At 42.5% G+C, this 23,409-nt stretch overlaps 1 protein-coding gene and 1 pseudogene across 6 annotated transcripts in view; both read right to left on the reverse strand.

Moving 5' to 3' along the window:
• The window catches only part of LOC121269532 (rho GTPase-activating protein 32-like), a 524,870-nt gene that overhangs the window by 182,834 nt on the left and 318,627 nt on the right, over positions 1-23,409 (reverse strand). The gene's annotated exons all lie outside the window — the stretch shown is intronic.
• Positions 13,424-13,667, reverse strand: LOC121269621 (annotated as a pseudogene).

Raw genomic sequence — 23,409 nt, forward strand, 5'->3', positions numbered from 1 at the left:
TACTCAGCAGGTCAGGCAGCATATATGGAGAGAAACAGAGTTAACATTTCAGGTCAATGATATTCCATCATAACTGGAGAAAGACAGAAATGTAAGCCTTTAGAAGGGGAATTAAACTGCTGCCATCCATTAGCTTAAACAAAATAAGGTGAGGACTTTGGACTGTAATGGGAGTATTTGGAGTGGAATAGGCCCCTTGCATAATTAGCATTCTTTAAAGGCAGTAACTAACAAGCTTAATCTAAAAGAAAGTCATGGCAGCAGAGCTCACACCTGTGATATGCTCCTCCTGTGCTATGTGGGCAGTCATGGACACTTCTGGTGTCTCTGGTGACCACGTGTGCAGGAAGTGTGTCCAGCTGCAGCTACTGGCTAACTGCATTTCGGAGTTGGAGCTGTGGGTGGATTCACTGTGGAGCATCTGCGATGCTGAGATTATCGTGAACAGCGCGTTCAGTAAGGTGATCACACCGCAGGTAAAGACTGAACAGGCAGAAAGGGGATGGGTGACCACCAGGCAGAGTAGAGGAAGGCAGGTAGTACAGGAGTCCTCTGTGGCCGCCCCCCCCTCTCTAACAGATATACCATTTTGGATACTGTTGGGAAAGTAGCAGGAGCCAAGTCCATGGCACCACAGGTGGCTCTGCTGCACGAGTGGGGAGGAAGAAGAATGGCAGGGCTATAGTGATAGGGGATTCAATAGTAAGGGAAACAGACAGGTGTTTCTGCAGCCGCAAAGAGGATGGTATGTTGCCTCCCTGATGCAAGGGTCAAGGACGTCTCGGAGAGGCTGCAGGGCATTCTGAAGGGGGAGGGTGAACAGCCAGTGGTCGTGGTACATCTTGATACCAATGACAGAGGTAAAAAAAAGGGATGATGTCCTACAAGCTGAATATAGGGAGTTGGGTCTTAAATTAAAAAGTAGGACCTCAAAGGTAATAATCTCAGGATTATTACCAGAGCCACCATGCTAACGAGAATAGAAAAACAGGACATGTCAGATGAATACATGGCTGAAGAAATGGTGTAGGCAGGAGGGATTCGGATTCCTGGGACATTGGGACCAGTTCTGGGGAATGTGGGACCAGGGCAAACGGGACGGGATGCATTTTGGCAGGACTGGGACCGATGTCCTTGGCAGGGAGGTGGGGGTGTTTGCTAGTGCGGTTATGGAGGGTTTAAACTAGAATAGCGATTGGGGTGGGGGGATGGGAACCTGAGCAGGGAGACAGAGGAGGGGGAAGCTAGGATAGAAACAAAAGGCAGGAAAGTAAGGAGCAAGAATGGAAGGCAGAAAAAACAAGGGTGAAAAGCAAATGGGGTCATACTGCAAAATAAAGCTAAGATAACTAACAAGCTTTAAAAGACAAGTCTAAAGGCATGGTATATTAATGCGTGGAGCATTCGCAATAAGGTAGGTGAATTAACAATGCAGATAGATATACAGTTATGATATAGTTGCAATTACGGAAACATGGCTGCAAGGATAGTAACTGAACATCCAGGGGTATTCAAAATTTAGGAAGGACAGAAAAATAGGTAAAAGAGGTGGGTAGTATTGTTAGAAAAGGAAGAAATTAATGCAATAGTGGAGAAGGATATTGGCTCAGAAATTCATGATGCGGAAACTGTTTGGGCTGAGATAAAAAATAGCAAGGGCAAGTAAAACGTTGGTGGGTGTTGTCAATAGGCCCTCAAATAGTAATGGAGATGCAAGGAAAGGCATTAAGCAGGAAATTAGAGACACATGCAATAAAGGTACAACTGTAATCATGGGTGACTTTAATCTACATATAGATTGGACAAACCAAACAAACAATAATAATGTGAAGTAGAATTTCCTGGAGTGTGTATGTGACAGTTTTCTAGACTGGGCAGGAAGACTACAAGGTAGGACAGTTGATGGCAGATATTTAAGGAGATATTCATTTCTTCCAATGTAAAATATATCCCAATGAGGAAGAAAGACAGTAAGAGGGGGAAAAAGCATCCATGGCTAAGCAAGGAAGTTAAAGATAACTTAACGGCAATAACTAAGGCATACCAAATTGAAAAAGTCAGTGGCAGGCTGGAAGATTGGGAAACTTTTAAAGATCAACAAAGGGTTACTAAAAAAATAATAAAAAGAGCAAAGGTAAATTATGAAAGAAAACTAGCACAAAGTGTAAAAACTGATAGCAAAAGCTTCTACAAGTATATAAAAGGAAAGAGAGTAGCTAAAGTGACTGTTGGTCCCTTGGAGTACAAGACTGGGGAGTTAATAGTGGGGAACGCAGAAATGGTAGCGACGTTTAATCCATATTTTGCCTCAGTTTTCACAGTGGAGGACACTAGTACCACCCCAATAGTAACAGAGGATATAGAAAAAGAGGAACTTAGAACAATCACACCATCACTAGAGAAAAGGTACTGAGCAAACTATTGGGATTAAAGGGTGACAAGTCCCCAGGACCTGATGGCCTACATCCAAGGGTCTTCAAGGAAGTGGCAATGGAGATAGTGAATGCATTGGCTATAATATTCCAAAATTCTCTGGATTCTGGAAAGGCTCCAGTGGATTGGAAAAATGCTAATATAATGCCCTTATTCAAAAAGGGGAGGAGGCAGAAGGTAGGGAACTATAGACAGTTAGTTTAAGATCTGTTGTTGGGAAATTGTTGGAATCCATTATTAAGGAAGTAGTAATGGGACATTTGGAAAGTCAAAATACAATCCATCAGAGTCAGCATGGTTTTATGAAGAGTAAATTGTGTTTGACTAGAGTTCTATGAAGATGTGACAAGCAAAGTGGATAATGGGGATCCTGTAGATTCTGGACTTCCAGAAGGCTTTTGATAAGGTGCCGCACAAAAGATTAATACACAAGATAAGATCACACGGAGTCACGGGTAATATATTAGCTTGGTTAGAGGAATAGCTAACCAACAGAAAGCAGAGAGTTGGGATAAATGGGTCTTTTTCTGAATGGCAAGCTGTAACTAATGGGGTGCCACAGGGTTCGGTCCTTGGGCCCCAACTACTTACAATCTATATTAATGACTTGGATTCAGGGATAGAAGGTACTAAAGCTAAATTTGCAGATGACACCAAAATAGGTGGGAAAGTAAGTTGCAATGAAGAAATAAGAAATTTACAAATGGATATGGACATGTTAGGTGAATGGGCCAAAATTTGGCAGATGGAGTTTAACATGGATGAGTGTGAGGTTATCTATTTTGGGGCTAGAAGAATAAAAAGGCGACTTATTATTTAAATGGAGAGAAACTTCAGAACGCGTCAGTGTAGAGGGATCTGGGTGTCCTCGTACATGAATCGCTGAAAGCTAGTATACAGGTACAGCAGGTAATAAGGAAGGCAAATGGAATTTTGGCATTTACTGCTAAAGAAAGAGTATAAAAATAGGGAAGTGTTGTTGCAACTGTACAAGGCATTGGTGAGACCGTACCTGGAGTACTGTGCACAGTTTTGGTCCCCTTACTTGAGGAAGGATGTAGTTGCATTGGAAGTGGTTCAGAGGAGGTTCACTAGATTGATTCCAGAGATGTGGGGCTTGTCTTATGAGGAGAGGTTGAGCAGTTTAGGCTCATACTCGCTAGAGTTTAGAAAGATGAGAGGAAATCTAATTGAGGTATATAAGATGCTAAAGGGGATAGACAAAGTAGACGTGGAGCGGATGTTTCCCCTTGTGGAGCATTCTAGAATGAGAGGCCATAGTTTTAGGCTAAGCAGTAGTTGATTTAAATCAGAGATGAGGAGGAATTACTTTTCTCAAAGGGTCATGAATCTGTGGAATTCACTACCTCAGAGTGCAGTGGATCCAAGGACGCTGAATAAATTTAAGGAAGAGATAGGCAGATTTTTAATTAGTAATGGGTTGAAATGTTATGGGGAGAGAAAGGAAAATTGGAGTTGAGGCCAAAATGAGATCAGCCATGATGGGCAGGCTCGAGAGGCTGAATTGACTACTCCTGCTGCTAGTTCGTCTGTTCTTATATTTTGGTTCTGTCTTCACAAAAAAAGACACACATAATTTCCCAGAAATGTTAGGGAACCAAGGGTCTAGTTAGAGGGAGAACTGAAGATAATCAATATTAGTGAAAAAGAATGGTGCTAAAGAAATTAATGGGATTAAAGGCTGAAAAATCCTCGAGGCCTGATAATCTACATCACAGAGTACTAAAGGAAGTGGCCCTGGAAATATTGGATGCATTGGTGGTCATCTTCCAAAATGCTATAGACTCTGGAGCAATTCCTACAGATTGGAGAGTGGCAAATGTAACCCCGCTATTTAAAAAAGGAGGGAGAAAAAAAAGAGAATTACAGACCAGTTAGTCTAACAACAGTAGTGGAGAAAATGTTAGAGTCGATTGTAAAAATCGTGGTAAAACACGTGGTAACAGGGCATTTGGAAAGCATTAACGGGATTAGACAAAGTCAGCACGGGTTTATGAAAGGGAAATCATGCTTAACTAATCTACTGGACATTTTTGGGGATGTAACTAGTAGAATAGATAAGGGAGAACCAGTGGATCTGGTGTATTTGGATTTCAAGAAGGCTTTTGATAAGGTCCCACATAAGAGGCTAAAGGGCAAAACTAAAGCACATGGGATTGGGGATAATATACTGGCATGGATTGAGAATTGGTTGACAGACTGGAAACAGAGAGTGGGAATAAATGGCTCTTTTTCCTGGTGGCATGCGGTGACTAGCGGTGTACCGCAGGGATCAGTGCTTGAGCCCCAGCTATTCACGATATATATAAATGACTTGGATGAGGGAACCAAATGCAATATTTCAAAGTTTGCTGACAACACAAAACTGGGTAAGGGTGAGTTGCGAGGAGGACACAGGGGGATTTAGACAAGTTGTGTGTGTGAGCAAACACATGGTAGACAATATAACATGTTTAAATGTGAAGTTATACATTTAGGTGTGAAAAACAGAAAGGCAGAGTATTATTTAAATAGTGATATTTTGGGAAATGTGGATGTACAAAGGTATCCTGGTGTCCTTGTACACCAGTCAATGAAAGTAAATAGGTAGGTGCAGCAAGCAATTCAGAAGGCAAATGGTATGTTGGTCTTCATTGCAAGAGGATTAGATTTCAGAGGTAGGAATGCCTTACTGCGGTTATACAGGACCTTGGTGAGACCACACCTGGAATATTGCATGCAGTTTTAGTCTCCCTACCTAGAGGGAGTGCAGCGAAGGTTCACTAGGCTGATACCGGAGGTGGCAAGACTAAAGTTTAAAAGAATGAGAAGGGATCTAATTGAAATATATAAAATTCTAACACCACTAGACAGACTGAATGCAGGCAGAATGTTTCCCCTGGTTGGGGAGTGTAGAACCAGGGGTTCTACAGGGGCCCACGGTCTCAGGATATGGGGCAGGCCATTTAGGACTGAGTTGAGGAAAAATTTCTTCGCTCAGAGGGTGGTCAACCTGTGGAATTCTCTACCACAGAAAGCTGTGGAGGCTGGGTCACTGAGTATATTCAAGAAATAAATTGATAAATCTTTGGATATTAGAGGCATCAAGGGGTATGGAGAGAAAGTGGGAATATGGTGTTGAGATAGAAGATCAGCCGTGGTCATATTGAATGGCAGAGCAGACTCGATGGGCCGAATGGCTGAATGGCCTACTCCTGTTCCTAGTTTCTAAAGGGCAAAAGGGAAGGAAGGTCTGTAATAGGGTGGAGGGTAGGAGAGATCAACAAAAGATTTTATGATGCAAAAGCCAAAGACAATGGTAATGGGTACGGTAGAGAAAGAAAGATAAGGTGTGAATGGCTACATGGCCACCATCTGAATGCAACATGAAGGGATAAAGATAGAAATAAGCCAGCAAAACAAAAATAAAAAAAACTACATAGAGCAAGAGGGAGGTGTAGACTATGATCTAAATTATTGAACTCAATATGGGGCCCAGAATGTTGTATACTTGTGCTGTAGACAGGTTAGCTAGGCCATAAAAAAGCAAACCAAGCACTAGGCTTTATTTCCAAAGTGATAGATTGAAAAGTAGGGAAATTATGCTAAAAAACCTACACTGAACCTTAATTAAACCAGAAGAATACTGCATGCAGTTCTGGTCACCAGGTTATATAAAAAAAACACTAAAAGCAGGCACTGGAGATGGTGCAGTGAAAATTTACAAGATATTTAACTGAAACGCTTGGGTATATATATCAAAAAAAGATTGACAGACTGGGTTTCCTTTCTCTTGGTAAAAAGGCAACTCAGGGGTGACCTAATAAAGGTCCTTAAAATTATGAAAGAATTTGATAGGGTGGATACAGAGAGAATGTTTCCTCCTGTGGGGAAGAGCAAAATTACAGGCCATCAATATAAGATAGTCACCAAGAAATCCATTGGGGAATTCAGAAGGAACTTCTTTGCACAAAGAGTGGTGAGAATGTGGAACTCGCTACAACAGGGAGTGGTTGAAGTGAATAATATAGGTACATTTAAGGGATAGCTAGACAAGCATACGAGGGAGAAGGAATAGTGGTTATGATGGTAGATTTAGATGAGAAAAGATGGGAGGAGACTTGAGTGGAGTATAAACACCAGCATAGACTTGTTAGGCCAGACAGCCTGTTTTGATGCTCTATATGCTATGCATGTAATCCTATGTCGTTGTCAACATCCCATGTGTGTATGGGGTGTCCTCATGTTGTGTCCATGTGTGCTCATTTGCTCTCTCCAGCCAGGTCCCATGCCGCAGCCCAACCAGGGCCTACCCAAAGCAGAGGTGCATCACACTCCATCAACAGGTTTCTTCCAGGAGGCTGCCCATTTATGTAGCAAGCTAATATTAAAAATTTGGCAATAAATCCTATATTGTTAAATCCCTCCAGCCTTATACTCCTAGTCCACCTTTTCAGAATGACTATTTGCTGGTATCCATCCTACCCTAAGGAAGATGATACATTTTAGCTGGCATTAAGTTGCTCTTTCATTATAAGTTATGAAAGTTATTTGCTGTTAAGTGGCAAATTATTAATGTTCAGGCCTGTTTCATGCTTTTAATTTCATTAATTTGACAGCCAACCTTCTTGCTGATTTTACATATCCCCACAACTGATGAATAATTTATTGTTTTGGATGTTCACAAAGCTTTTAACATGGGTCTAGGCACAATGCATTTCATGGTTATGTAGTTGCCTCTAAAATCGCTCCAGTATAGCTGTGTGCGTGTTGTGGAAAATGAACATTGTCTGATTTCATCTGCGCAACAGTTGACGTCTCAAACTCAAACACTTTTCCCATTAACTTAGGATTCTCCCAGCATTTATTGGCCTTCCTTAGCTGCACTAAAGGTGGTGGTGATGGTGAATGGCCTTCCTGAACAACTGCTGTCCATCTATTGTAGGTACTCCCAGTGTTGTTAATAACAGAGCACAAGGTTTTTGACTTAGCAACTGTGAAGGAACTGCGATACATGTTGACGTCAGGATGATTTGTGATTTGGAAGGTAACTTTAGGGTGATGGCGTTCCCCTGTGTCTTCTGTCCTTGATAGGACACAAGGTGATAGAGGACATGGGTTTGGGAGGTGCTGCCTTGGTGAGATCCACAGCTTCTACAAACATAAGAAAATGACTGACAGGAAAAGACCCATCTAGTTCATCTATTGTACCTGCCGAGTGCATCACAATACAGACACTGGGAGATGAGAAACCAAGTCAAAATCCAAGACAATTATTGGGGGAAAAATGTGATAAAAGAACATAAAGAAGGCAGGTTTTGTGGTCTTATGGTCAGATTTTCAGGAGTTAGAGAGGAAGTTAAAAAGTAGGACCTCGAAGGTAGTAATCTCTGGATTACTCCAAGTGCACGTGCTAGTGAGAGTAGATATAGGAAGACTGGGAGGATCAATGTGTGGCTTGAGGCATGAAGCAGTTTGGGACATTGGCACCAGCTCTGAGGCAGGACGTGCCTATTCAAAAGGGAAAGGTTGCACCCTAATAGGACTGAAGCCAATGTAATCTTGGCAGAGTTTACTAGAATGGCCGGGGAGGATTTAAATTAAATTAGCAGGGCAATGGGTACCAGCCTATAGCAACAATAAGCTGCATAAAGAAGTGACAGTTTTAGATCGTACTAGAGAGGGAAGTGGTACCATAATCAGATAGAAGCAGACTAAGAAGGACTATGAGGAACACAGAGACAGGTTTACAATGCATGTGTGTAAACACACAAACATGTGGTAAATAAAGTTGGTGAGCTGCAACACAAATAGGCAAGTGGAAATTAGAGGTAATGCCAATAATGGAAATGTAGCTTAAAATGGTGAGAGCTGGGTGTTTAATATTCAAGGATACGACGATTCCGAAAAGATTGGGAAGGCAAAAAGAAGGTGGGGTGGCAGTACCAGTTAAGGAAGACATTGGGAGTGTTGGAAAGAGAGGGTGTTCTGGAGGCTGCAAAAACAGAATCGTTTTTGTTGGAGTTGAGAAACAAAAAAGGGGAAGATCACGCAACAAGTGGTATTTCACAGGCCCCCAGATAGTGAGAGAGAGATAAAGGACCAAACCTGCAGGAAATCACATAGATATGCAAGAACTACAGAGTGGTGGTTTTGGGTGACTTTAGTTATCCAAATATCATAGGATTTGGCATAGAAACAGGCCATTTACCCACCAGTCCATGCCGGTGGTTATGCTCCACTTGAGTCTCTTCCCATCTTTTTTCATCTGAATCTACCATCTTAACCATCTACTCCCTTCTTCCTGGAACGCTTGTTGAGCTTCCCTTTAAATGCATTTGCACTATTCCCTTTAACCACTCCATGGCTGCGAGTTCCACATTCTCACCACCCTTTGGGTAAAGAAGTTTCTTCAGAATTCCCTATTGAATTTCTTGGCCATTTCTTATATTGATGGCCACAAGATGTGCTTTTCTCATGAAGAGGAACCATTCTCTCTCTATCCACCATATCAAAACCTTTCATAATTTTAAAGAACTCGATTGGATCATCCCTCAGCATTCTTTTCTCAAGAGAAAATAAATCCAATCTGTTAATCCTTTCCCGCTATGTATACCTACCCATGCAATTCTGGTGTATTCAATTTCCTTGTAAATCTTCTCTGCTACCTCTCCAGTGCCTGCATATCTTTTTTTTAATTCATTCATGGGATGTTGGCAGTGCTGGCTAGGCCAGCAATTATTGCCCATCCATAATTGCCCTTGTTCATTATTATGGGTCTGGATGTTGGATAGCAGATTTCCTTCCCTAAAGGACATTAGTGAACCAGATGGGTTTTTACAACAATCAACAATTGGCCATCATTAGACCTTTAATTCCAGATTTTTATTGGATTCAAATTCCACCATCTGCTGTGGCAGGATTCAAACCAGAACATTAGCCTGGGTCTCTGGATTACTAGTCCAGGGGCAATACCACTATGCCACTGCCTCCCCTGGCAACATTGCAACCAGATCTGCAAAGTGTGGTTTAATCAAGATTTGATAGGGGTTCAGCATAACTTCCATACTTTTCAATTTGATCCCTCTAGAAATAATGCCTAGTGCTTGGTTCTCTGACCTGGGGCAGAATCATCCCAGATTTGCACTAAGTGCAGTAGTGGGCAGGGAAAACAACGTTTTACCCGCTGACTGCAATGGCGGCTTCTCACACCGTATCATCCCAATCCTGCAGACTGCCACCTATTGCCCTTCAGCTGATGAATCAGTACTTCTCCATGTTGAATACTACTATCTGCCACATCATAACTCTTGATCCAACCAGAAAGGAGGCATTGCTGGATCTGGTGCTGGCGAATGAGGTGGGCCAAGTGGTCCAGGTGTCTGTAGACAAACACTTATGCAAAAGTAATCATTCTATTACAAAGTTTAAATTGGCAATGAAGAGCAAGTAATAGTGTAAAGTAGAACTTCTAAATTGGAAGATGGTTAACTTCAATGGGATGAGAAGGGATCTCTCCAGGGTAAAATGGAACCAAAGATTAATAGGAAAAACAGTAACGGAACAATGGGCGATCTTAAAGGAGGTGTGGTTTCAGTACAAGGTCAGTACATTCCAACACGGACAAAAGGTAAGTAAACCTTGGATGATGAGGGAGATGAAACATGACAGGTGAATTCTTCAGAGTGGAACCAGTGCAAATACAATGAGTTGAGAGGGTAAGTAAAGAGGAAAATATGACTGGCAAAGAGAGAATATGAGAATAAGCTGGCAGGTGACATAAAAGGGAACTCAAAATTCTCCTATCGACATATAAATAGCAAGCAAGCTGTAAGAGGTGGGGTGGGTCCTATTAGAGACAGAAGTTGTCATATGCTTAAAGACGCAGGGCAAGGCTAGAATAATTAATGAATATTTTGTATTGGTGTTTACTGAGAAGAGGGTGCTGACAAAATATCGGTTGAAACGGAGATGATCGAGGTTATGGTTGAGGTGAAATGGATGGTCACTTAACCACAAAGTTACAGATTGTGGTGTAATACAATTTTTCTGCTACTAATGGCCCATAATGCCTCATAGATACTCATTTTTGAGTCCCTAAATCCGTTTTGAATCTATCCCATTTAGAACGATGGTAGTGCTATGCAACACGATAGAGGATGTGCTTAACGTGAAAGCGCAATTTTGTTTCCACAAGTACTGTACAGTGGTCACTCCTGCCATTATTGTCAAGGATAGATGCATCTGCAACAAATAGATTGGTGAGGATAAGATCAAGTCGGTTTTCCCCTTGTGTTCATTTTCTTAGCAACTGCCACAGGTCCAGTCCAGGAGTTATAATCTTTTAAGACTCAGCCAGTTCAGTCAGTTGTGGTCCTACAAAGCCACTCTTGGCACTGGATATTGAAATGCTCCACCTAGAGCGCACCCTGTGCCTTATTACGCTAATACTTCTTCCAAGTAGTGTTCAACATGGAGAAGTATTGATTCATCAGCTGAAGGGCAAAAGGTGGCAATCTACAGGAAATTTCCTTGCCCATCTTGGCCATGAGACTTCATGAGGTCCAGAATCAATGTTGAGGACTCCCTGAGCCACACCCTCCCGATCTCTGTGCCACCACTCTGTCCCACTGGATAGAGCAGCTTGGGACTTTGACTAAAAGATATGATTCTGTGAATATGGTTAGGTCAAGCTGTTGCTTGGCTAGTCTCTCAGATAGTTCCCCTTATTTTGGCAAAATTCTCCAGAATTTTGAGGCACTTTGCAGAGACAGCTGGGTTGGGTGTGCATTTGTGTTAAGTGCCTAGGTCTATGTTGGATGCTTTGTCTGGGTTATATCATTAGACATTTTTGGAGCATCGAGGTATAAATGAGTAGATTGCTAGGCCATTTGGCTCAGCAGCATAACTATTGACACGCACATCACATCAGAAGTCAATGGCACCACAGTCACATCCAAGTGCCTAGGATCTGATCCAAGTATTAGCTGGTCAGGAACTGAACCTCAAACACCATTAGGAACTTTCACATGGCAACTCGATTTGCGCAGAATGATGCTGTACTGTTCTCTCACCCACTCTCACTCTCCACTGGAAACAAGTACAGCTAGTGACAGCAATATCGGTGTCCATGCCCACCACACCAAGGCAAGTTCAGCAGCTTCAATTTCTTATTGTAGTCAATGCCAAGACTAACCAGGCATATGTACCCTTTGAGCAATTCCTTCGCATTCAGCCAAGAAAGCACCACCTCTAGAATTAGATGGATTTGCTGTTTGGCTGTTGGTATTGCAAAGGATGTGTTAACTAAATTTGTGTGTGAATTCTGTGTTTTGTTAACTGACAAAATGAAATAAACGCTGGTCCCTGAGAGAACTTAGTGTAAATATTAGGGAAACCATTTAATGGTATAGAATGATCAAGGAAGATTCCATTAATGAACTGCAATATTAAGAGAAGTCTCTTGAACTCATGATTTCACTGAACATGGATGCATCATTTCTCCTCCCTGCGGGCACCAGGCTGCTCAATATATTTTGTTGCGCACACAGACTGTAGCTTTTGATCCCTTTATATAAGGCTTTTAAAGTGGATCAGTTATGAGCAGAACAATTGCCAACATGTTGAAACTCAGCATCATGAAACTTTTTTTTAAATGATGAAATGGGTTTAGTACAATATAAACCTCATGGCTGCACAACTCTTATGAGTACATCGATTGTGCTGCTGTTGAACGATGATCAGAGGAGCGTTTGTGAAACACAGCCAGTCTCTGGTTGCATGTCCAAGGCACTCACAGACTAAGGCTATTACACTGCCAGAAGCACAGATGGGAAATGCTCAGCTAACATTTATTATTAAGGAGTCAAACAATGACATCTGTAATTAAACCCCTGACCATTGCATTCAGAACCTCCAATTTCCATTTATGATTAGTGATTAACGGTCAGAATCACATCACTTTGTTGCCTCCATAGCAAAGAAACACTCTTGAATAGGTTGTATGATGGGAATTTCATACCAGAATTTGGAAGTGCATGTACAATCTGTCAGACCATATTTATTTATACTGTATGTGCAGGCATATTTTTTTCCAGTGAAATGTGCAGCTTGGAGGTTTTTTTTTAAAATCACACAATCATCTATACCGAAAAATATTGTGTGAATAGCCTGGTTCCAATTCACATCCTCAATGTAAGCAGTGGTAAAATGCATGTGTTGCTGGCCAGAGAACTCTTTGTCATTTTCCAATGTCCTGAATCAATCCTGGAACAAATGCAAAAATAAAACTATATCCACACACTGTTTTTATGATGTATTTGATTCCTCCGCCAAAGTACTCTATCCCCCAGGCAAAGTGGGCAACTCCAGGATCTGTCAGATGGAACAAGTACTGGTGCTTTCAGCGACAGTATCGGTCACTGCACAGAAAAAGGCCCTTCGGCCCATCGAGTCTGCGCCAGTCAAACAATTACCTAACTATTCTAATCCCATTTTCCAGCACTAGGCCCATAGCCTATAGAGATTTTTTTAGATTCAAAAAATCTTGAATTTAAGATATCTCTTCCAGCCAGGACCCTTCCCCTTCATCACCCAGCTCACTGTTCAAGGAACCTCCCCCACTCTGATCGTGGGACAAGTCCACTGAGGCCTGGTCTTCTGACTCAACTGTCAGTAGAGTTTCCCCTTCAACCTCTCCTTCCTCCAACCCTTCAGAAGCAGTCATTCATCCTCCATTTGGCGAACAGTTAAGCTTTTTGTCTCCTCATTTTCTTCCATACTCCCAAACCTCTGGCAATGTTTACACTACAAAGGGTCAACAGCTGGAATGGCATAGCAGTTATCCAAAGAGCAACTTTATTCATCTTAAGTTAAATAATTCTATCAAACCTTTTTCCACAATTACAGAGGGTGAAAATATCTGCCATGTTAAACATCCAAAGCCATCACTGCATGTTAAAAAAAAACAAGGCTAGTGTTTTGCAGATTGTTAAGAGCTCCCTGGGTCCAAGGTGCTTCTCCGCAATCGATTTGCTTCCAGTTTCTTTGTCAGGCTAATCTGTTCCTGCAGGATTCGAACATTCTCTCTTTTGCGCTCCTGTCATTCAAGATCTCTGAAAACTCCTTCTTGCAACCTCTCCCTTCTCCAGCTGCTGCCTTAGATGGACCGCAGCCACAGTCCCCACTGTCAGCACAATGGAAATACCGAGAACCACCTTGGACGCCGTCGACATCCTGAGGCCTGGGGATCCTGGTCTGTCACCATAGAGCATAGGGGAAAGTAGAACTCCAAATTCAGGCTCCCACAAACATACAAAAATAAAACCATCTCCACACAAGTAATATGCAAATTCCATTAATCCCACCTGAAGGCGTTCACCCAGACAACACAGGTGCAGTCAAATTGCTAAGAAAACTGACTGCATTTTCTTCTCCTTACATTTGAATAATCTGGACAGATCACTATAGCTTTGAAAGACGAACTGCAGCACTCTGACCTCGAGAAATCTTACTGCGTGATTAGTCAGCCACAAACAAACAGTGGGGTGAGGGTGATCCCTGTCAACTAAGGCAGCAACTTTATTAACTGCTGTATAAAGCAGCACAATGGCTTGGTAACGATTTCTGGTTTACTCACACAGGAGGTTGACGATATTATTAATGCATTAGCATCACATTCTGCCAGGTCTTTCCTCTCTTGAAACACTGCCTCTTTAAAAGAGCTCATACAGGTCTGAGACCCACAGCTCTAAACACAGCTTTTTCCTCATTACTCATTTTAAAAACATGTCACGCTAGTAAAAAAAAAAGTTTCAAATTCACGTTTCCCAGTGCCCAGCTTGGGCTCTCGACCCAATTAGCACAGCCCCAGCACCGATGAAGTCATAGGGCTGCCACATAATGGCCAGCTGCTGTGAAATGTAGCAATAACCGCCACTTATCAGATGGCTAAAGGGATTCCACAGGGCACCGGTTCTGAAAATAGGCACTAGTTGCTTTCAAGTGGGCAACCTTCAGGTGTGACTACGACAATCCATTCAATGGCAAAGGGTACCTGAGCTGAGCCAATCCTGTTACCGTCAACATCCTCCCCCAATGCCCAAAAAATTCTTGCCCCATTGTTTCCAGGAGGGATAATTGGATATTGTGGGCCGCTTAAAGACCTGGTATAGCGGCCTTCAGCTAGAAACCTGAAACAGATGCAGAAACATTGTGTTGGCATAAAGCCCTGTCCCAAAGCCAGGGCAGTTTTCCATGAAACTTATTCCCAAACAGATCCAGCAGGAGAAAGGTTGTTAGGAATGCAGCAGAAAAGGCAGCAAATAAAACAAGCAACAGATATTTGCAGAAGCTTACTCAATCTTAAATGTAAAAATATTTATGGGCAGTGGGGGCGGGGGTGGGCAGGGAAGCATGGGGGGGAATGACGGAACAGAGAGGGGGTGAATGAAGAGATAAGGAAAGGAGAGAAAGAGGCGCAAAGGAGCAGGAGAGAGGGAAAGGAGGAGGATAGAGGGAGAAAGTGAGTGAGAGAAAGGAAGAGGAGAGAGGGAAAAGGAGAGAGGGGGAGAGAGAGAGGGGGAGAGAGAGAGATGGGGAGAGAGAGATGGGGAGAGACAGAGGTGGGGGGAAGGAGGGAAAGGAAAAAGAAAAACATAGGGTGAAAGCAGGATCTTTCATACTGCACCAAAGTATTAGAACACAGGACAGTACAATTGAGCTGTGTCTGGATGGAGCATTTTGAATTGTATATCAATAGGGTTAATGTACAGTTTAGCTTGCGGGTGTGGGTTTAACAAGCCATTTAAGGGGATGGATTAAAAGCATAATCTAAGAAGTCGATCATATAAATTAAAATGCACTTGTTGAAATATAAGTTTTGCTACAGGGCTCTTGCACTGAAATATAATACACCCTATATGCCAGCCAGACAATTCCAAAAGGAGGGAGCAGCAGCAGTAGGTTATTCAGTTCCTCAGGCCCGATCCGCTGCCATTCAATTAGCTAACGACTAATCTACATTATAACTCCATCTATCCATCACTGATCTGTAACTCTTAATATTCTTAGCCAACAAGTATCTATTGTTTGCAATTTTGAAATTTTAAAATTTGAAATTTTGAGGCTGACCCTTAACTTTTCAGATTTCCACTATCTTTTTGCTTGTAGAAGTGCTTCCTGATATCACACCTGAATGACCAGTTCTCATTCTCAGGCTGGACTCCCCCACCAGCGGAAATAGTTTCTCTCATTCTTGTGCAGCAAATCTTTTGATCATCTTAAACACCTCAACCTCTTAATCTTCTATTCAAGGGAATACGTCCTTGACTGTACAACCTATACTCATAATTTATTTCTTTTAGCGCCGATATCATTCTGATGAATCAGCGCTGCACCCGTTCCAAGGATAATATATCTTTCTCAAGGTTGCAGGCCCAGGACTGAATGTAATACTCCAGATGGGTCTGACCAAGGCTCTGTATGACTGTAGTGTAACTTGCATCCCTTTATATTCCAGGCACCCTTGAGATAAAAGCCACAATACCATCAGCTTTTTAAATTCTTTTCTGTATCTGTTCAATAGCTTTTCATGATTTCTATTCATGGACCCCTAAACTTGTTTATCCACAGGCCCTATCTTCTCACCATATAGAAAACACTCTGATCTGTCTTTCTTGGGTCTAGAGAAGATGACCTTGCACTTCCCCACACTGGATTCCATTTGCCATAGTTTTCCCCACTGACAATCCTTCAATGGGTGGTATTTAATGGAGTTGGCGGAGTTCTCACCTGCCAAATGAAAAGCCGGTGAGAATCCCTTGTCACCTCTTCTAGGGAAAGCTGCCACATTAAGTGCCACTCCGGTGCTTTCTCCCAAGGCAGGCAGACTGAGCCAGAAATTTTCCCAACTACCGTTACTTGCTTCGAGGATGAGAATCTGGGCCTATTTATTTAGTATTGGCAGAGGACAATCTCACTTTCCAATCTGAGGCTCATGCATGGCACAAGAATTGAACAAAATAGAGGAGAGAGAAAAATTTCATACCTCACAAAAAGAAGTATTTAGCAAAAAGCATTGGCTTGGTTCAGGGTCTACACAGACTATTTTAATTTCAATATGCATGTTGTCCCCCAACTTCTTCACAAGATTATTTTCTAAGAATATAAAAGTAGGAAACACAAGCAAACCTGAAATATAATTCTCTGTAACTGAAATATTACGAGTTTTGGATGCACTTTCCAGCTCTCCACAACAAGCAGACCAATAATACCAAACACAATCTCCAGCTACCACTTGCAGCATGAGCCTGTAAAGTGCCATTTTTTTTTAATCACATCCTCCCGCCAAACAGGGTGCAAAGGGATCTTTACTGTTATCAAATTCACCAACATTCCAGATAAATTTTTTACATTAAACTCAATTTAAAAAAAATGCATGTTGTTGCAGCTGAAGGAATGGTATGTGATATTCTTCCTATTTATTACTCCTCTTGAGAATTGAGCACTCCCCTCACATTCTGAATTACGCACATTTCCTTCAACATTTCAACAGAATGCAGAATTTCCACTGCTGAGTACTGTATTGTAAAGGGAGGAAGGAATCACTTTCAGACAGGCTGGAGAGATGGATGTGTGCACACAATTTTACTAAGGCATGGAAATACTGCAGAGTACCTCCACCTTCAGGAGGCACACACATGACTGACCTCTACCTTGAAGAGGCTGAGCGTCAACTCGCAGACACTTCCTCCTACTTCCCCCTGGACCACGACACCGCCACTGAACATCAAGCCATTGTTTCCAGGGCTGTCACTGACCTCATCTCCTCTGGAGATCTTCCCTCCACAGCTTCTAACCTCATCGTCTCCCAACCTTGAATGACCCGCTTCTACCTCCTACCCAAAATACACATACAGTACGGTCCTGGCGGACCGATCATGTCAGCCTGTTCCTGCCCCACGGAACTCATTTCTTGCTATCTTGACTCTGTTCTCTCTCCTCTTGTCCAGTCTCTTCCCACCTACATTCACGATTCCTCTGTCATCCTAGATCACATCAAAAATTTCCAGTTCCCTGGCCCCAACCGCCTCCTCTTCACCATGGACGGCCAATCCCTCTACACATCCGTCCCCCACTGGGATGGTCTGAAGGCTCTCTGCTTCTTCCTCAAACAGAGGCCCAAACAATCCCCATCCACCACTACTCTCCTCCGTCTGGCTGAACTTGCTCTCATACTGAACAATTTCTCCTTAAACTGGCCTCGCTTCCTCCAAATAAAAGTGTGGCTATGGGTAACCGCATGGGCCCCAGTTATGCCTGTCTCTTTATGGGGTATGTGGAATATTCCTTGTTCCAGTCCTACTCAGGCCCCCTCCCACAACTCCTTCTCCGGTACATCGATGACTGCTTCAGTGCTGCTTCATGCTCTCGTCTGGACTTGGAAAAATTTATTAATTTTGCTTCCAATTTCCAACCCTCCATCATTTTCACATGGTCCATCTCTGACACTTCCCTTCCCTTCCTTGACCTCTCTGTCTCAATTTCTGGTGATAGACTGTCCACCAATATCCATTACAAGCCTACCGACTCTCACAGCTACCTCGACAACAGCTCCTCACATCCCGCTTCCTGTAAGGACTCCATCCCATTCTTTCAGTTCCTTCGCCTCCGTCATATCTGTTCCGATGATGCCACTTTCCAAAACAGTTCCTCTGACATGTCTTCCTTCTTCCTTAACCGAGGTTTCCCACCCACGGTGGTTGACAGGGCCCTCAACCGTGTCCGGTCCATCTCCCACGCATCCGCCCACACACCTTCCTCTCCCTCCCAGAACCATGATAGGGTCCCCCTTGTCCTCACTTATCACCCACCAGCCTCCGCATTCAAAGGATCATCCTCCGCCATTTCCGCCAACTCCAGCATGATGCCACAACCAAACACATCTTCCCTTCACCCCCCCTGGCAGCATTCCATAGGGATTGTTCCCTCTGGGACTTGTCCACTCCTCCATCACCCCCTACACCTCAACCCCCTCCCACCCCACCTTCCCATGCAACCGCAGAAGTTGCAACACCTGCCCCTTTACTTCCCCCCTCCTCATCGTCCAAGAGCCCAAACACTCCTTTCAACTGAAGCAACATTTCACTTCCACTTCCCTCAATTTAGTCCACTGCATTTGCTGCTCCCAATGCGGTTTCCTCTACACTGGAGAGACCAAACATAGACTGGGTGACCGCTTTGCAAAACACCTTCGGACTGTCCGCAAGAATGACCCAGACCTCCCTGTCGCTTGCCATTTCAACACACCACCCTGGTCTCATGTCCACATGTCCGTCCTTGGCCTGCTGCAATGTTCCAGTGAAGCTCAACGCAAACTGCAGGAACAGCACCTCATCTTCCGATTAGGCACTTTGCAGCCTTCCAGGCTTAACATTGAGTTCAACAACTTTAGATCATGAACTCTCTCCTCCATCCCTATCCCCTTTCTGATCCCCCTTTTTCCAATAATTTATAATTTTAAAAAATTTTTAAAATATTTTTCTTTTCCCACCTATTTACATTATTTTTAAATGTATTTCCATCCATTGTTTTATCTCCACCTTTTAGCCTATTTCAAGCCCTTCCCCCCACCCCTCCCCCACTAGGGCTATCTGTCACTTGCTCGTGCTGCTTTCTACCCTTAATATCACCATTAGCGCATTCCTTAGCTAATATCACCACCGTCAACAGCCCTTTGTCCTTTTGTCTATGATATCTCTGGCAATCTCTTCTTTGCCTCCACCTATCACTGGCCCTCTATCCAGCTCTACCAGTCCCATTCCCCTCCACCAGCTTATATTTCACCTCATTTCTATTTTTCCTTAGTTCTGATGAAGAGTCATGCGGACTCGAAACGTTAACTGTTGCTGTCAGACCTGCTGAGTTTTTCCAGCTATTTTTGTTTTTGTTTCAGATTTCCAGTATCCGTAGTATTTTGTTTTTAAGATTATAAGCTCATCAGGTATGTGCAGGGTAAAATCCTCAGGCAAAAAGAGCAATTTCAATATTCTACCATTGTTAACAAACAGCAATATAATGTTTCCCAATACCAGCATTGGATAGATCAGTAATTAGAAGCTAGCACTGCGCACTGTCAATCGTTTATAGACAGAACTGCAGGTGTTATGGCTATTCTCACCTCAGCAGTGCAAGCAGCAAGAATATTAAAATAAATGGTATTCTACAGACACATAAGAAAAATCAGGATCGGGATAGGGTCCTTCATGGATGCACACAACAAACTCACAGGTAATGACAGCAAAACGGCAAAAAAATTCAATATTTACTTTCCTCATTATTTACATAATGCAGTATTAATTAACAACTTTGGTGAAGGGATAGAAAGCCATATATACAAATTTGCTGTTGACACAAAGATAGGCAGCAATATAAGCTGTGTAGATGGAAACATAAAATTACAGATATATTGATAGATTAAGTTTCTGGGAAGCTTACAAGGTAAGCACAACATTAGAAGAGATTATAAAAGATATAAAGGCATTTAAAATAGAAAGGGGGTGATCATTGATAAACTAAGCAAACTTAGAGAGAATAAAATCCTTGGTCTTGACGGATTGCATTCATACATATCAAAATAAGTTAGGGAAGAGATATCAGAGGCACTATTTTATTATATTAAAAAGATTGTTAGAATAGGAAATGATGCCAGAGGACTCCAAACAGCTAATGTAATTTCAATTAGAAAGGGAGATAGACGTTGTCCAGAGAATTATGGAAAGCTAGCTTAATGTAGGTGATCAGAAATATAAATGGAATCATTGCTCGCAGAAGTTATAGAAAAGCGTCTAGAAACTGAAAGTATAAGTCAGCCGGATATCAAACGGGAAGGTTATGCTTGATCAAGCTTACTGAATTCTGTGACGAACTAACAAATAATTTGTGAGGGAAATGCAGAAGATGTAATATATTTGGATTTGCAAAAGGCCTTTGCTAAGGTACTGCACAGTTTACTCATTGCTAAGGTTAGAGTGGAGTCAGGGGGCAAGTAGCTGAGTGGATAGCAAGCTGGCAACATAAAATTCAACCGAGAGTAGGGGTTAAGGGCAGTTGCTTAGACTCACAAAAGGTGGGAAGTGGTGTCCAACAAGGATCGATTATTTTCACAATTTACATTCATGATCGGACTTGGGAATCTGAAGTATAATTGCAAAACTTGCAAACACCAAATTGAGGGTGAAAATAAGACAAAATAAATACAATGTAATAAATTTGCAAAATTGGCAAAGTATTTTTAATATTGATAAGCAGACCATATACAGCTCAGAGAATAAGAAACCAACCAGGATAAGGAAGTAAAGCAATGGGATCTGGAGATACAGATATTAACTTGAGCCTCCAATTTCAGTATATGACCATTTTAAAAAGGGAACCAGGTGTTGGGGTTCATTTCCAGAGAAATAGAATTAAAAAACAGGAAAGTTATGTTCAACCTGGATAGAACCTTGGTTAGATCAAGACTCAGAAAACAGTTCGGGATTTCTTCTTATAAAATAGGATACTGAAGCACTATTGAAGATGAAAAAAACCCACAAAGTACGATACCAGAACTGAAAGGTTACACCTATCAGGAAAGACTGAATAGGCTGGGGCTCCTTTCTACAGAAAATTGAAGATTAGAAGATAGAGGTCTTTAAGACAAGAAAGAGTTGGATAAGGAAGATGTAGAGAAAATGTTTCCATTTTTGAAGAAGACAAGAACTAGGGGCTATAACTAGAAGGTGGTCACTAATAAATCTAAAAAGGAATTCCGGAGAAACTGGAACATAGTAAACATTACCACCAAGCATGGTTAAAGTAAATAACATAGATGCATTTAAGGGGAAGTTAGATAAGCAAGAGGGAGAAAGGAATAAAAGGATATGCAGATAGAGTTAGGTAAAGATGGGCAGGAAGGGACTTGTGTGAACCATCAACACAGGCAGTGATCAGCTCGGCTGAATGGCCCGTTTCAGTGCTATAGGCTCAATTTGAGGTGTGATATTTTAAATACCACAGCTAGAAAACTACCTGATATTTATTTTTCCTTCCTCAGAATGAACTCTCAATAGTGCAATAAAAAGGATTCAGAGTGAGAGAGGCTTCAATATATTAAATGGTTAAAGGTTATTCTGAAGTGACGCAAAGGAACTACCACTAAATTAGCAAGAAACGAGCCAGAAAAAGTGCTTAGCACTCAAAATTTAGCACCAAATGTTAAAGGCTCTTTCAACAACAATTAAATGTAAAGTGGAAATGGTGTCTTCGCACTGCAAGCATGACAAAACAGATGTATCTGATACTCCCCATGCTATATCATAGACATAAAGGGAGAGAGCGCCACAACTTTGGTCATATCCAAGGTCCAACTTCCCACCATCTCAAGAGCTGCTGCAGGACTTAATGCAAAACATAGGCTTTTGTCCTACTGGCCTCCCACAAGCCCACTGTAAATGGAAAGCAGGGAAAACATCAATCAATGATACAGCAATAAATCAATGGGAGCAGCCTGATGGGTCATAAGGTGACCTGTGAAATGTCAACCACCTGCCGATCGGGCAATTGACACAGGGTACACTCTAATGCTCAACAATGCAAATGCTGGTAAATCATTTAATCTTTAAACGTAAAGTGCAATAAAGTAATATAAGGACAACAGCATAGTAATAGTAACTAGTAATCCAATTGGGGTGTAAGGGAGGGGAAGCACCTCTTAATAGCTGGCTTGCCGCAATTTTTGGACTGGCTCATCCTGCATGGGTTCTCACCTTCGCCCAGCTCTCACCTGTGGCTCCAAGTAGTTGTTCACACATGACAGAGGCCACATGCAGTAAACCACTGACGGCTGGGCCAAACCAGGTAAGGACAGCCATTGGGTCTCCCACTCTTGGCAGCTTAGGGATATGTCTACCCTGGCATGCGAAGGCTCATTCCGGCAGACTGGGCAAATGAAATCAATTTAAGGTTCAATGGTCTTGAAGGCGGGTCAGCACTATGTTGTGGAACGTGTGACCTGGTCATCCATGGCATCTGGATCTATCATCAGCTGTCTAGACTCATCTTGCTACTTGACCAAGATAGCTCAGGACAAGAGAGTAAGGCTGACGATGTGCAACTCTCCCTCACTATAATCCAATTCACACGCAAGTCATGTTCATCATCTTTCTATCATCAATCATGCATCAGCCTTCTGTCACAGGTCCTGTGGTGAGGGCGAGTGACGTAGCTGCAGCACACAGGCAGCTCTGGTCACATGGTTGATTTTTACTGGAAGGATGCAGTATGAAACTTGGCAGCTTCCTGAGCAACTAAACAGCCCTGTTCAGGACCACACTGCTCACCTCCCTGGTATGAGGAAGGGGCTAGAAAAGGTGCCCTAAAGATTGTCTGCTTCATCTCCCTAGCCAGTAGGCTGCAGCTGCCAGGGATCCCGTCAATCTTAAAAACAAAGTAAAGGTGACACTGGTCACCATTGGTGCACCCTCATAGACAATGCCACAGCCTGAGAGAAAAACTGCCCTTGTCAGTATAGAATTGGTTATGTACAACGACTCGATTGCTGCCCTCAAGAAAACTCATCAACCCGAGGAGGGTCAGCTCAAGAAAAAGATTGCAGCCTACACATTCTTTTGGAGTGGCTATGGAAAACAGTGTAAAGCTGGTGTAGACTTTGCTGTCATGAACCATCTCATTGGTAAGTTAGAACCATTGAGCTACAGAAAAACTACAGTACAGAAAGAGGCCATTCAGTCCATTGTGGCTGTGCCGACCGAAAAGGGAAAATTTAAAAAACCTAACTACCCATTTTAACCCCACCTTCCAGCACCTGGTCCATAGCCTTGCAGGTTATAACACTTTAAAAGATCCAGGTGCCTTTTAAATGAGTTGAGGTTTTCTGCCTCTGCCACCAAACCAGGCCGTGAATTCCAAACGCCCACC

This window comes from Carcharodon carcharias, chromosome 25 (genome assembly GCF_017639515.1).
Source record: "Carcharodon carcharias isolate sCarCar2 chromosome 25, sCarCar2.pri, whole genome shotgun sequence".
Taxonomy (NCBI): Eukaryota; Metazoa; Chordata; class Chondrichthyes; order Lamniformes; family Lamnidae; genus Carcharodon; species Carcharodon carcharias.